We start from the raw sequence: 15,247 nt of genomic DNA on the forward strand, positions 1-15,247 counted from the left end.
TGGCATCTAGTTCATCCTCCTTAAATTCAAGAAATGGCAAGATCATTTTGTGAACCTTTTTGCTAATATCAAAATTTAAGTGCAACTGAGTAATATTAGTGTAAAGACATTTAGCTATTAAACAAAACATATTATGTTGTTTTAAAAGCTTTAAATTGTCTCGCTGTAAATAAATCAGCTCATCGCTCGACCTAACAAACTCTAACTTCATCTTCTCGATCCACATTCTTCGCTACTTACTCTTGGATGTTGCTCTGCTAAGTTGGTCGGTTAGGTTAGCATTTGTAAGGCGAGCTTTTTCTACTTAAACATGAAAACTTAAATTTTAATTCGTGTAATTCCTTTTCATAGTTTGTTACAGGTATTTTAAGTGATTCGAGAATAGATTGTACCTTCTTGATCAACTGATCACAGTCATTGATCCTCTCGCTCACAGGCTTGGCAGCGAAGCATTTATCTTCCTTCTGATTTGCTTCATTACACTCTCCTTCGCTTGTGTAGCCCTTCATTTGAGAAGCTCCACTAGTTACCACCAAGCATTTCCTTGCAAACTCAACATTATCTTTTTTTGACCACAAGCACCCTGCCATGCATTGGTTTACACACTTCTTCATCTTTTAAGTCTATTGACCAAACTTCTACTCCACCGAATTCATCATCAACCATGTTCTCCTACACAAATAAAACATCCATAGCTTTGTTAGAGGTTTTCTTCTTCTTTATCTCCTCCTGCTTGTGCATGTGATATTCTTCATCATCTTCACCCTCTTTCTTCCCTGACAACTTTCTCAACATGCAATCTTTGGGAAAATGGTTTTTACCATGGCAGAAGTTGCAATCATAATCGAAGTCATCCGGTTTCTATTGAATACAACTCCTTGAGTCTATCTGAAATCAAAAGAGTTTGGATGGAGTGTTCCAGGTCTTCCTCAGTTGAATACAACTCCTTGAGTCTATCCCAGATCTCTTTCGCTGTGGTGCATGGGCTAACTAAACGAAAGGTATCGGACTGCAAGGAGAACCTTATCATTCTCATGGCCTTTACGTTACACAACAACTTGTCCTTTTCATCTTGAGGAATTTTGTCCACATCAGTTACAAGTGTTTTGTACTACTTTTGAGTCTTAACTATTTTATTTGTTCCATAATGAACAAATGGACCCAATGTTATCGCTTCCCAGATTAGATAGCCATTGTCTTTAGATCCAACCACATAATCTTCAAAGTGATGCGTCCAAACTTCATAATCTTGAGTGTATAGGAATGAAATCCTAGTTGTAGATCCAATGTTGTTGTAGATATTGATTGGATTGGTTTGAGAATCATCGAGAGTGAAACGACCCAAAAATATGACCCAAAAATTTTTGTTTTTAATATAATCAAAACTGTAATCAGAGTATCAAATAATAAAACCATGCGTGATGTATTCCAAAACATAATAAAATACTGAGCGGAAAACTGTATCATGTTACATCAAATCAAACAACTAAATCAATCCCAGGTTAAAGCTGAGGCGGTGGTGTGTGCGATGCCGTCATCCCGAGCTCTTCCCTTTGCTTGCGGAAGTACCTGAAACCAAAACTGAAACTGTAAGCACGAAGCTTAGTGAGCTCCCCCAAAATACCACATACCATACATATCAATATCATATAAACACATATCGGGCCTTGCCCACTGCATCGGGACGAAGCCCGGAAACTGCATCGGACCGAAGTCCGGAACTGACTGGGACCTTGTCCCCTGCATCGGACCGAAGTCCGGAACTAACTGCATCGGACCAAAGTCCGGAACTGACTGGGACCTTGTCCCCTGCATCGGACCGAAGTCCGGAACTGACTGGGACCCTGTCCCCTGCATCGGACCGAAGTCCGGAACTAACTGCATCGGACCAAAGTCCGGAACTGTCTGACTGAACATAGTATAGCATAACACATCAACTAGCATAACGCATATACGACATGCTACATCGGGCCGTGGCCCGGAACACATAATACTTAACACATAAAACATAGCACACAAATCCTGTTCGAACCACGAAGGCATCGAACATACCAACTACTGCATCGGACCTAAATCCGGAAACTGCTGCTAACTGAACGGGCCGGCATTATCGCCTTAGACCCGTTCCTACTGGAAGGAAACTCACCTCGTAAACTGGCGGCTGAGTGTGTGTCTCTGAAAGTTAACGGCTGCTGCTCCTGAATCTCCTTGGCTACAAGTCCATGAACACACTCAATCAAATACTAAACACTGCACCTGGGGTAAAATGACTCTTTTACCCTTGGTCAAAGTCAACTTACTTTTGGGGCTGACTCGCCGAGTTGGGCCGCCCCAACTCGCCGAGTCTCACTCTCACTTCCAACTCATACTTACTGCGACTCGTCGAGTGTGGCATCGACTCGACGAGTACCCTCTTAATCCATGAACTCAGACAATCTTCATCCGACTCGCCGAGTCGTATGAACAGACTCGACGAGTTGTTCTTGATCCTAAGGAGATTGCCTTGGACTCGCCGAGTTGTATGAACAACTCGTCGAGTCCCTCCATCACTGAGTCTACCCTCAACTCGCTAAGTCCACTCTCTAACTCACTGGGTGCACTCGACACTGCTAAAAACGAAGGAGTCGGGGACTCGCGACCCGACTCGCCGAGTCGCTCATCCCGACTCGCTGAGTCGCTGCCATGCAGCTAGTTTTTACTCGATTTCTCTTGAATCCAACACATGCAAATGATAGATCTGGGTCCAATAAGTTGTTTTACCACGTAAAGTTTCCAACTTTACGTGCACAACCTCATGAATAAGGGAAAAAGGGCTAAAAGATGCACAAAATGAGTAGATCCATGGCTAATATGCAATGTAACTCCAAAAAGACAGTAGATCTGGGCTCTACAACACCCCAACATTCAGATCCAAAGGTATTTCGACTTATTAAAACATTCATGCAAACATAAGGCTTGGAACAAACATCAAATAGCTCTTAGAAGAGCTCTAATGGAAGTTTAAAGCATATAACAAGAAGGGAACTCCGAAAATACCTCAATAAACTCATATTTGCCCTTGGATCTTAGCACTACAACTCGTTTCCTTGCTTCTTTCTTCTTCTCCTTCTTCACACCTTCACAAAAATGGCACCAAATCACTTATAAGCTCTCAAGGGAGGATTAGGGTTCTCTCACTGTGTTCTCAGGGTGAAAGTGGCGAGAATGAGGCTATAATGTGGTTTAAATAGTGGGCAAACCCGGGGATTTAGGGTTTCACCCAGACGAACGGACTCGCCGAGTCCGGGATATGGACTCGCCGAGTCCCCGGCTCCCGCGTGCACAAAATACGCGACCCAACTCGGCGAGTCAGGCTAGAACTCGCCGAGTCCCTCTTGAAAACTTAGACAATTAACAATTAATTAACATACCGGGAACGGGTCGTTACAATTCTCCCCCACTTGTCTCAGACTTCGTCCTCGAAGTCTGATACGGCTGGATCTGCGAATAACTCTGAGTAGTGCGTTCTCATCTCTTCCTCAGCCTCCCACGTCCATTCAGATCTCTTCCGGTGCTGCCACTGCACCTTCACTAGCTGAATGACCTTGTTCCTCAAGGTCTTGATCTTCCGATCCAGAATCGCGACCGGCCTCTCAATATAATTCAGGCTGCTATCAACCTGAATATCCTCTAGGGGAACGACTGCTGACTCATCCACCAAACACTTTCTCAACTGCGACACGTGGAAAGTGTTGTGGATCTGACTAAGCTCCTCAGGAAGATCTAACCGATAAGCAACCCGACCCACCCGGGCCATAACCCTGAAAGGACCAATAAATCTGGGGCCCAGCTTGCCCCTCTTCCGGAACCTGATGACACCTTTCCAAGGTGAGACTTTCAGAAGAACCATATCTCCCACCTGGAACTCCAAGTCCGAACGCCTCCTGTCAGCGTAGCTCTTCTGCTGACTCTGCGCAGTCTGCAGCCTATTACGGACCTGCTGGATCAACTCAGTCGTCTTGAGCACCACTTCGGTGCTCCCGATGACTCGCTGACCGACCTCGCCCCAGCAAATCGGGGTCCTACACTTCCCACCATACAACATCTCAAAAGGAGGTCGATCAATACTCGCATGGTAACTGTTGTTATACGAGAATTCCGCTAACGGAAGATACATATCCCAACTGCCCCCAAAATCTAGAACACATGCCCTAAGCATGTCCTCAAGAGTCTGAATCGTCCTCTCGCTCTGCCCGTCAGTCTGAGGGTGGAAAGCGGTGCTAAAATGAAGACGAGTACCCATCTCGTCGTGGAACCGCTTCCAGAATCTGGAGGTGAAACGAACATCTCGGTCTGACACCACCGATACCGGCACTCCATGACGTGCCACTATCTCTCGCACATAGATATCGGCTAACTTTTCCGCCGATATACTCTCCTGGATCGGGATAAAATGGGCACTCTTCGTCAACCGATCCACCACTACCCATATCGAATCCACTCCACGTGCGGTCCTGGGAAGTTTGGTGATAAAATCCATGGTGATATCCTCCCATTTCCACACGGGAATGTCCAACGGCTGCATCTTGCCGTGAGGTCTCTGGTGCTCCGCCTTGACCTTCCGGCAGGTCAAGCATCTCTCAACGTACCAAGCGACGTCCCGCTTCATGTAGGGCCACCAATAATCAGGTCGAAGGTCTCGATACATCTTCGTCGCCCCTGGGTGGATAGAAAATCGAGACTTATGAGCCTCGTCCATCAATACCTGCCGTACTCCACCCCAGTACGGTACCCACACCCTACCATGAAGCATCAACAAACCCCGAATATCGTAATCAAACGATGCTACTCGACCCACTATCCTCTCACATTTCTGCCTCTCCTCCTTGAGGCCCTCCACCTGAGCCTCCTTGATCCGCTCCAACAGCGGAATGATCACTGTCATCCTCATGCACAGATCCCTGATAGGGGCCGCCGACACTTTGCGGCTTAGGGCATCGGCCACCACGTTGGCCTTCCCTGGATGATAAAGGATCTCACAATCATAATCCTTTAGTACGTCCAACCACCTCCTCTGCCTCATGTTCAGACTCGGCTGATCCATAAGATACCGCAAACTCTTGTGATCCGTGTATATAGTACAACGGACCCCATACAGGTAATGTCTCCAAATCTTGAGGGCAAACACAACTGCCCCCAGCTCTAAATCGTGGGTAGGATAATTAGCCTCGTGAGGCTTCAACTGTCTCGAGGCATAAGCTACTACATGGCCTCGCTGCATCAATACTGCTCCCATACCTGTGATCGATGCATCACAATAGACTACGAAATCCTCTACTCCTTCTGGCAAGATAAGGATCGGTGCCTCGCACAATTTCTGTCTGAGAGTCTCGACCGCCGCCTGCTGCTCAGGCCCCCAACGAAAACCACCGACTTCTTGGTTAGTCGGGTGAGCGGCACTGCTATCTTGGAGAAGTCCTGAATAAATCTCCGATAATACCCTGCCAACCCCAGGAAGCTCTGAATCTCAGATGGAGACCTCGGGGCCTCCCACTGCATCACGGCCTCAATCTTGGCCGGATCTACCAAAATACCCTTCTGGTTAACGAGATGCCCAAGAAACTGCACCTCGCGCAACCAGAACTCGCACTTGGAGAACTTGGCGAAAAGTCTCTCCCTCCTCAAAGTCTCCAATACCTCCCGCAGGTGCTCCTCGTGCTGCCTCTGTGTCTTGGAATACACCAAGATGTCATCTATAAACACTATCACCGACCGATCCAGCATCGGTCTGCACACGCGGTTCATGAGATCCATGAACGCGGCTGGGGCATTGGTGAGCCCAAATGGCATCACCACGAACTCATAATGACCATACCGGGTCCTGAAAGCAGTCTTCTGTACATCCTCATTTCTAACCCTCATCTGATGATATCCAGAGCGTAGATCGATCTTGGAGAACCAAGACGCTCCCTGAAGCTGATCAAACAAATCATCTATCCTCGGAAGTGGGTAACGGTTCTTCACCGTTACTTTGTTCAACTCCCGATAGTCAATGCACATCCAATGCGACCCATCCTTCTTCCTCACAAATAAGATCGGCGCTCCCCAAGGCGAACTGCTCGGCCGAATGAAACCCTTGTCTAACAGCTCCTGAAGCTGTGTAGACAACTCCTGCATCTCAGGGGGAGCTAGCCGATATGGTGCTTTGGCTATCGGAGCCACACTAGGAACTAGATCGATCCTGAACTCAACCTGTCTCTCTGGAGGTATCCCCGGCAAATCCTCGGGAAACACATCCGGGTAGTCACGAACAATAGGAACATCATCAATCGTCGTCTTGCCCTTCTCCCGGGCATCCAAGACGTAAGCTACAAAACCGGCGCAACCCTGCTGAACATAGCGCCTCGCCCTTGCGGCGGAACAAAAGATCGGACCACGCTGTGGCCTCTCGCCCTGAATCACTAACTCTCCCCCACTGGGAGTGCGAACCCTCACTAGCTGAAGCTCACAATCAATCACCGCCCCATTGGGGCTTAGCCAATCCATGCCCACGATAACTTTATTCCCTCGCAGGGGAATAGGAACCAGGTCCACTGAAAACTGCTCATCGAATATCTGAAGAGAACACCCTCTATGCACTCTGCCGACCCTCACGGTCCTATCATCTGCTATCTCAACCTCTAACGCACAATCCAGCTCCCCTGGAGCTCTGCTAAATTTCTTGCTAAGCGCAAGCGATACAAATGATCGGGTAGCTCCCGAATCGAACAATACCAAAGCAGAAATGCCGTTCACCAAGAACGACCCTAAATAAAGCATATCATCAAGAAATATACAAATGATAACAATAATAATCAAAAGGTGAAGGAAAGATACCTACCCGTCACCACATCAGGAGTCGCTCGCGCCTCCTCTGCTGTCATCTGAAACGCCCGGCTCTTCGCTGCTGGTGCATCAGATCGGCCCTGCCGGCCATCTGTAATCCTCAAGGTGGCAGGGGCAGGTGCAACCACCTTCCCTGCTGCAGCTACACTGGGACACTGGGACTTTTTATGTCCCCTCTGATTGCACTGAAAGCAAATCAGGTCTGATGCTGAAACCGCAGTAGCAGGGGCCGTACAATCCCTGCTCATATGCCCAATCCGACCGCACTTGTAGCAGCCGGAACTCCCTGCCTTGCACGCCCCCTCGTGCATCCTCCCACACTTGCCACACCGACCGTGGCTCTGCTGACTCCTGGACCTGTGATCTGAAACCTTGGGCTTTTTGCCCGCACTACCTGAACCCGAAACCGCCTCCGGTTTCCTCTTCCTCTCCATCTCGAGATCAATCTCCCTCTCCCTGGCTCTAGCAATCATGTCGTCCAGCGTTTTACAACTGGACCGGCTCACAAACATGCGGATATCACTCCGCAACATCTCATGATAACGGGCCTTCTTCATCTCCTCATCGGCTGCATACTGAGGAACAAGAAGAGCCCTCTCCCTAAACTTGGCGGTGATCTCCGCCACTGACTCGGTAGTCTGAGTAAGATCCTGGAACTCCCTGGCTAGCTGCTGCACCTCAATGACCGGTGCAAACTCCGCCCTGAACCTGGTAGAGAAATCAGTCCAGGTCATAGCATCCAACGCCGCATCATCCCCGATGGCGTGTCCGACCTCCTCCTACCAATCCCGTGCCCTGTCCTTCAGTAGACAGGACGCCAATCTGACCTTGTCCCCCTCGGGACACCTGCTAGTGCGGAAAGCGTTGGCCACATCCGCCAACCATCTGGTACTCGCTATGGGGTCCCGCGCCCCATGATAGTCTGGAGCCCCGCATGCCCTGAACTCCCTGAACGTAAGTGTGCGCGACCCCATCACGGCCGCCATCTCAGCACGGAAAGTACTCAATCTCTCATCCATCAGCTCTAAAATACCCTCCTTGATCGAACCGAAGATCACAGGAGTCTGCTCTAGTATGATGCGAGTAACCTCATAAGAAAGGAACTCCCTAGTCTGCTCATCCATCTGCCCGGCCTCCGGGCCTGATCCCGATCCTGATCCCCCTTCGGCATCTGAACTGCCGGCTGCTGGCCTCGGACGCAAAACTACCATTCTGAAACATATCATAACAACATCAGAACACTGAAATATCTCAAGGGATCATGATACTAATACTAGCTTCCTGGTCTTGTCTTGGCCTTCCTTGATTCGAGTACGGATCCTCTGCTTTCAGTAGTATGGGCCCCTACTACCTTCCACATCTATCCGTACTTTCCTCAAGAACTGCCTTGACCCCACCAAGTCACTTCTACTACTGCCATTCTCTGCTACTCTCATCCTAGGCTTGCCCTAGAGAAACCTCAAGCTCAACACGACTGGTCCTCAGCTGCTGTAGGTCTCCTCATAATGCCAGCTAGCCACCACCTAAACACCATCACATGTGATGAGGATCAGATAATCCTTCAAGTAAAAGATCCGTCTCTACAACGGTTGGACTCAAACAAGAGCTGCGCAATAGGGCCAGCTCCAGCACTCTGGGATTATTCAAACCTGATTACATGTGGTGTGACGTGTTCACCTAATGGCTAACTCCCAGTAGTCCGAGCCCCACCAAGCACAAAGCAAGCAGCATTCGGACAAGGGAAACAGACTCAGGCAAAACTATTCTTATAACAAGAAACTGCACTAGCATAGGATGCTAAGCTCATACTATCAGGCATAACCTAAACAGGCTATCCTACTTCTGTCTACTCAATTCTAGCATGCAATACTCATAAAGCTATAACACATAAGCAGGCACATAAGGCATTCTCCTAGATCCTTAGCCCTATACTAGCATGCTGTTCTACTTAAACTGAAACTGAACAAATAACTTGTATGGGTAATTTGGGAGTACTTACTTGAGCTCGGCTGACCGCATGCACACACCTCTATCTTGTTAAAACAATTCTTTCTTTCTAAGTGCTTTCAAAATTCTTTTTGTAAAACATTTTTATTTTACTAAAATCTTTTACTTCCCTTAGTTTGAGTTCAGATACACCCGGAAGTGTATCCGAATCCCTCAAACCAGGGCTCTGATACCAACTTGAAACGACCCAAAAATACGACCCAAAAATTTTTGTTTTTAATATAATCAAAACTGTAATCAGAGTATCAAATAATAAAACCATGCGTGATGTATTCCAAAACATAATAAAATACTGAGCGGAAAACTGTATCATGTTACATAAAATCAAACAACTAAATCAATCCCAGGTTAAAGCTGAGGCGGTGGTGTGTGTGATGTCGTCATCCCGAGCTCTTCCCTTTGCTTGCGGAAGTACCTGAAACCAAAACTGAAACTGTAAGCACGAAGCTTAGTGAGCTCCCCCAAAATACCACATACCATACATATCAATATCATATAAACACATATCGGGCCTTGCCCACTGCATCGGGACGAAGCCCGGAAACTGCATCGGACCGAAGTCCGGAACTGACTGGGACCTTGTCCCCTGCATCGGACCGAAGTCCGGAACTAACTGCATCGGACCGAAGTCCGGAACTGACTGGGACCTTGTCCCCTGCATCAAACCGAAGTCCGGAACTAACTGCATCGGACCGAAGTCCGGAACTGACTGGGACCCTGTCCCCTGCATCGGACCGAAGTCCGGAACTAACTGCATCAGACCAAAGTCCGGAACTGTCTGACTGAACATAGTATAGCATAACACATCAACTAGCATAACGCATATACGACATGCTACATCGGGCCGTGGCCCGGAACACATAATACTTAACACATAAAACATAGCACACAAATCCTGTTCGAACCACGAAGGCATCGAACATACCAACTACTACATCGGACCTAAATCCGGAAACTGCTGCTAACTGAACGGGCCGGCATTGTGGCCTTAGACCCGTTCCTACTGGAAGGAAACTCACCTCGTAAACTGGCGGCTGAGTGTGTGTCTCTGAAAGCTAACGGTTGCTGCTCCTGAATCTCCTCGCCTATAAGTCCATGAACACACTCAATCAAATACTAAACACTGCACCTAGGGTAAAATAACTCTTTTACCCTTGGTCAAAGTCAACTTACTTTTGGGGCTGACTCGCCGAGTTGGGCCGCCCCAACTCGCCGAGTCTCACTCTCACTTCCAACTCATACTTACTGCGACTCGTCCAGTGTGGCATCGACTCGACGAGTACCCTCTTAATCCATGAACTCAGACAATCTTCATCCGACTCGCCGAGTCGTATGAACAGACTCGACGAGTTGTTCTTGATCCTAAGGAGATTGCCTTGGACTCGCCGAGTTGTATGAACAACTCGTCGAGTCCCTCCATCACTGAGTCTACCCTCAACTCGCTGAGTCCACTCTCTAACTCACTGGGTGCACTCGACACTGCTAAAAACGAAGGAGTCGGGGACTCGCGACCCGACTCGCCGAGTCGCTGCCATGCAGCTAGTTTTTACTCGATTTCTCTTGAATCCAACACATGCAAATGATAGATCTGGGTCCAATAAGCTGTTTTACCACGTAAAGTTTCCAACTTTACGTGCACAACCTCATGAATAAGGGAAAAAGGGCTAAAAGATGCACAAAATGAGTAGATCCATGGCTAATATGCAATGTAACTCCAAAAAGACAGTAGATCTGGGCTCTACAACACCCCAACATTCAGATCCAAAGGTATTTCGACTTATTAAGACATTCATGCAAACATAAGGCTTGGAACAAACATCAAATAGCTCTTAGAAGAGCTCTAATGGAAGTTTAAAGCATATAACAAGAAGGGAACTCCGAAAATACCTCAATAAACTCAGATTTGCCCTTGGATCTTAGCACTACAACTCGTTTCCTTGCTTCTTTCTTCTTCTCCTTCTTCACACCTTCACAAAAATGGCACCAAATCACTTATAAGCTCTCAAGGGAGGATTAGGGTTCTCTCACTGTGTTCTCAGGGTGAAAGTGGCGAGAATGAGGCTATAATGTGGTTTAAATAGTGGGCAAACCTGGGGATTTAGGGTTTCACCCAGACGGACGGACTCGCCGAGTCCGGGATATGGACTCGCCGAGTCCCCGGCTCCCGCGTGCACAAAATACGCGACCCAACTCGGCGAGTCAGGCTAGAACTCGCCGAGTCCCTCTTGAAAACTTAGACAATTAACAATTAATTAACATACCGGGAACGGGTCGTTACAGAGAGACATGATGAACTTTTACAAATATCTGCAAGAATCAGACTTGTAAAGATTGAATTAGGGTTTTATCAAAAGCAAGAAATAACGTCAATGAATAAATGTCAGCCCCTACAGATTCGATAAAAGCGGAAACCCTAAACAAATTCTTCTTACAGAAGAGATGTGTTAACACGTTGTCATGCGCATATTAAGCAAATAAATTATCACTGCTAGTTGCACTAAAAATATAGCACATGGAAGCAGGGTCGAATCCTCAGGGACACAGTCTAATGATCAATGCCTTTTTGCATCAGGCACAATCTAGTTAATAACAAGAAAATATAACATGGGTTTTTAATTAAAAACTAAAACTAAAAATGAGTGATATTAAACTAAATGAAAATCAATATTAAAAACGATTTCAGCTCTGTTGCGACTTTCCTAATCATGTAACTAACCCATATATGATTATTTGAGATGCGTTCTATCTAAGTTGGTACTGAGAAAAAAACTAACAAGCTCTAGTAATTTCTTTTTTACCTAAATTTATTAATCAAAACAAACTCTTCAATTAACCCTAACTTTTTACTGTTCATTTAAATAAGCTCTTAATTAAATCATAAAAGTTGCATTAAGGTCTTTGTAAAATTCCCAGCAATACCCAATACTTCTCACAAGCTCGGAAGCGTAAAAATATGATTTTTCAGTTTATAATAAAGTCAAATCCCAAACACGGAACTGATTTATTACTTGTTACTTTTACCAATTTATTAGAACAATTACGAATTCAATTAATTGGTTAACTAGAATGATAAAACCCTAGCTAGGTGATCAGACTAACAAGAATTAAAATCAAACATTCATTAAGAACAAAACTGAAGAATCTAGATATAAACACAAATCAAAAACCAAATCTAATGATCAATCACATTAAAAGTACTTGTCTTTTTAGAACTGAAAACTAGGGTTTAGCCAAACATGGCTAAAATATGATCAAAACAGATAAAAAGAGACATCAAACAACTAATCTTACTAATCTACTTGAAGGAGATGATCCACGGTCTTCAGATCTTCAGAAATCGTTGAAATCGGAGAATAAACACCTCCAAAATCGTATTTCCGTCGTCTGGTACCTCTGGAATCTCCAAATTAGGTTACTGGAATGCTATTAGGGTATATTTATACGTTCAGTACAAAAACCCCGTCCCTGCGATCGCAAAGGGACAACTTGCGATCGCAGATTTCACCCGAAATGAGTCACAGGAATTTATAATGAATTAGGATGATATTTTGACACTTTTTGGGCAACCTACGATCATATGTACACAACTTGCGATCGTAGGTATTGAGTTTTCACTCCCGGATGAATTTTGGGCACAAAAGACCCTCGAAGACAAGTTACGACCTAACCTACGATGGCAAAAAGGCCGCATGCGATCGCATGAAGGCAACCTACGATCGCATGTTGTGCCTAAGACATCCTAAATTTCATCTACTTTTCAGATCATTTTGAGTCGCGTCAATCGGAGTTACGGTTCTTGAGATATGGTCAAAATACTGATAGGGGGTCAAAGCTGCCAGCAACATCCTTTAACTTTAGATTGTAGATTCTATCTTCATGTGATCAATTCGATCAAATGTTTCTTAACCAAATCATCTTGAAAGCATTCCTCAACATACTCCATAAGTTCCAAGCTCAATTTTAAGCTCCAAGCGCGCATCCAACTGCTCCCAAACACTGCTCCACTCGAACTATCTGAAATCAACATAAACACATAAGCAGTACGGGAATTCTAACGAAATACATGAGCTGAACATTATTTAAATAAATGGTATGCAAATGCACAAAATATGGTCCTAAAAGGATAACAAAAACTACCCTATAAGATGCATAAAATGGCATCTACCAAATCTCCCCAAGCTTGAATGTTACTTGCCCTCAAGTAAGAAAAATATAAAACATTATAAACAAATGGAAAGATGTAGATGATATAGAAATAATTTAAAATAAAATAAAACAAAAGCTTAAAATAAAGTACTTCACTCTTTTTTTTTTGTTCACATGATTAGATTTCACAATGAGGAAGCTCCAATAAAATCACTACCTAGACAACAGTCTCAATACTTTATACTAATGATTCATAATTATATTTAATTAGTTAAACCAAGCTTGAGCAAATAATTTTTACGCCAAATTAAATTTGTGAAAACAGTGTATTTTTAAAAATAATTTCATGAAAAATCGTTTATTAAAACTTAGCTTGACCAACCCCTTTTTTTTTTTTTTCCAAACTCGTATAGTAAACGCGGTAAGCTCCATTATGGACAGAAAATCTAAGCCTACTCCTATGATTCCACTATCGAGGAATCAATCTCATTATACCACACATCTTCTTTGTCTCGATTAACTTTTAAGATGTAACTTGCTTGCTTCTTGATTTCGATTTGAACTTGACTTGGATTTGACTTTGAATTGCAGATTTCTTCAAGCTGCCTGATATACAATTTCTAACATATATATTGACTGGGCACGGATTTTACTTTGAGGCCCACCATATCTTCAATACTTCAAAAATGATAATAAATTATGGGTATAATGAGAGTTCCCTCCCAACCTCAAAAGGCGTAGAAACTATAGGGTTCAGTACTTCAAGGAATGATAAGGGTTATCCAATCAAGGTTCTTTTTAAGGCATTCAAGGAAATTATTTTCAAAACACTGTTTGTTTTTCCATCCCACACTTCCATTGTAAAAATTATCTGACTCGTATGTTGGTTCATATTGAAAATATTTAAAGCACTTTATGATACTAATTATAATTGATTGTAATGAGACTATTATTTTTGGTAACTATCACACTTCATCTTAACAGAGCTATTGAATGTAAAAAATATCAACATCTCATTTAAATATATTTTTAAAGATTTTGAATTTCATTTTTTTATATGCTGGAAAATAAAAAATAACTAGAAATAAAAATATTTTTGATTTTTTTATGAATGCAGAAAAGATAAACACAGAAAATAAAAAATATATATTTTTTGGATTTTCGAATTTTAAGTATGCAAATGCAATGCAAAAAATAAAATGAAAAAAAAAGAAAATTTTGAAAAATTTAACTAAAAAAAACTGAAAAATTAAAATTTTGAACAAAAAATGCAAAATTTTACACTAACCCCCTCCCCAAGCTTAAAATGATGCATTGTCCCCAATGCTTAGAAAGGAATGAACAACTCAATAAAAAAAATAAACAAAAATTTGGAGTTAGAAAAGAATGTACCTGATAAGTTTGCAGAAATCTGATTGCAAGTGGTGATGGAAATTTTGTTTATTTTCTTTTTTGATAAGTTTGCAAAATTTTACACTAACCCCCTCCCCAAGCTTAAAATGATGCATTGTCTTCAATGCTTAGAGAGGAATGAACAACTCAACCCAAAGATTTCTCTTCTAAAACTGGAGACTCGTGTTTCTGGAAAGTATTTCTCTAAGAACAACTTCACGAGTTCTGTCCAAGTGGTGATGGAACTAGATGGGAGTTCATATAACCATTCCCTTGCTGAATCTTGAAGTGAAAAGGGGAATGCCCTTAACTTTATCTCTAAGAACAGCTTCGCGAGTTCTATCCCGGTTTTAAAATACCGTAATTCACTAATATAAAGTCGGAATTACTTATTTTTTTTTCAACATGTAATTTAGTATTTGTACTTCATTTTAAACTGTAAAAAAAAACATATTTTGGTTAAATATTGAATCATATATAAACCCCAGAAAACAACATACAATGTTACAGTTTTTTATTTAAGTATTTTTTTTGTCTTAGTTTTTAAAATACTGTAAGACATTTATATTAAGTCGAAATTATTTGATTTTTTTCCAATATGTAATTTAGTGTTTGTATTTCATTTTAGAATGTATAGTTTAGTTAAATATTGAATCCGATACAAGTTTGAAAAAACGACATATCAATGCAGCCGTTTTTCATTTTTTTTAAAATGAAAGTTTAATTGTCTTTTATTTTTTGGAAGCCAACTAAACTAAGTGCATGTATTATGAATTCCATCCTCATTAATTTCAACTTATTTATAACAGCTTACTGTTTGTAAAAATAACCAAAAAAC

Source organism: Lactuca saligna, chromosome 1 (genome assembly GCF_052625555.1).
Source record: "Lactuca saligna cultivar CGN05327 chromosome 1, ASM5262555v1, whole genome shotgun sequence".
In the NCBI taxonomy this organism is placed as follows: domain Eukaryota; kingdom Viridiplantae; phylum Streptophyta; class Magnoliopsida; order Asterales; family Asteraceae; genus Lactuca; species Lactuca saligna.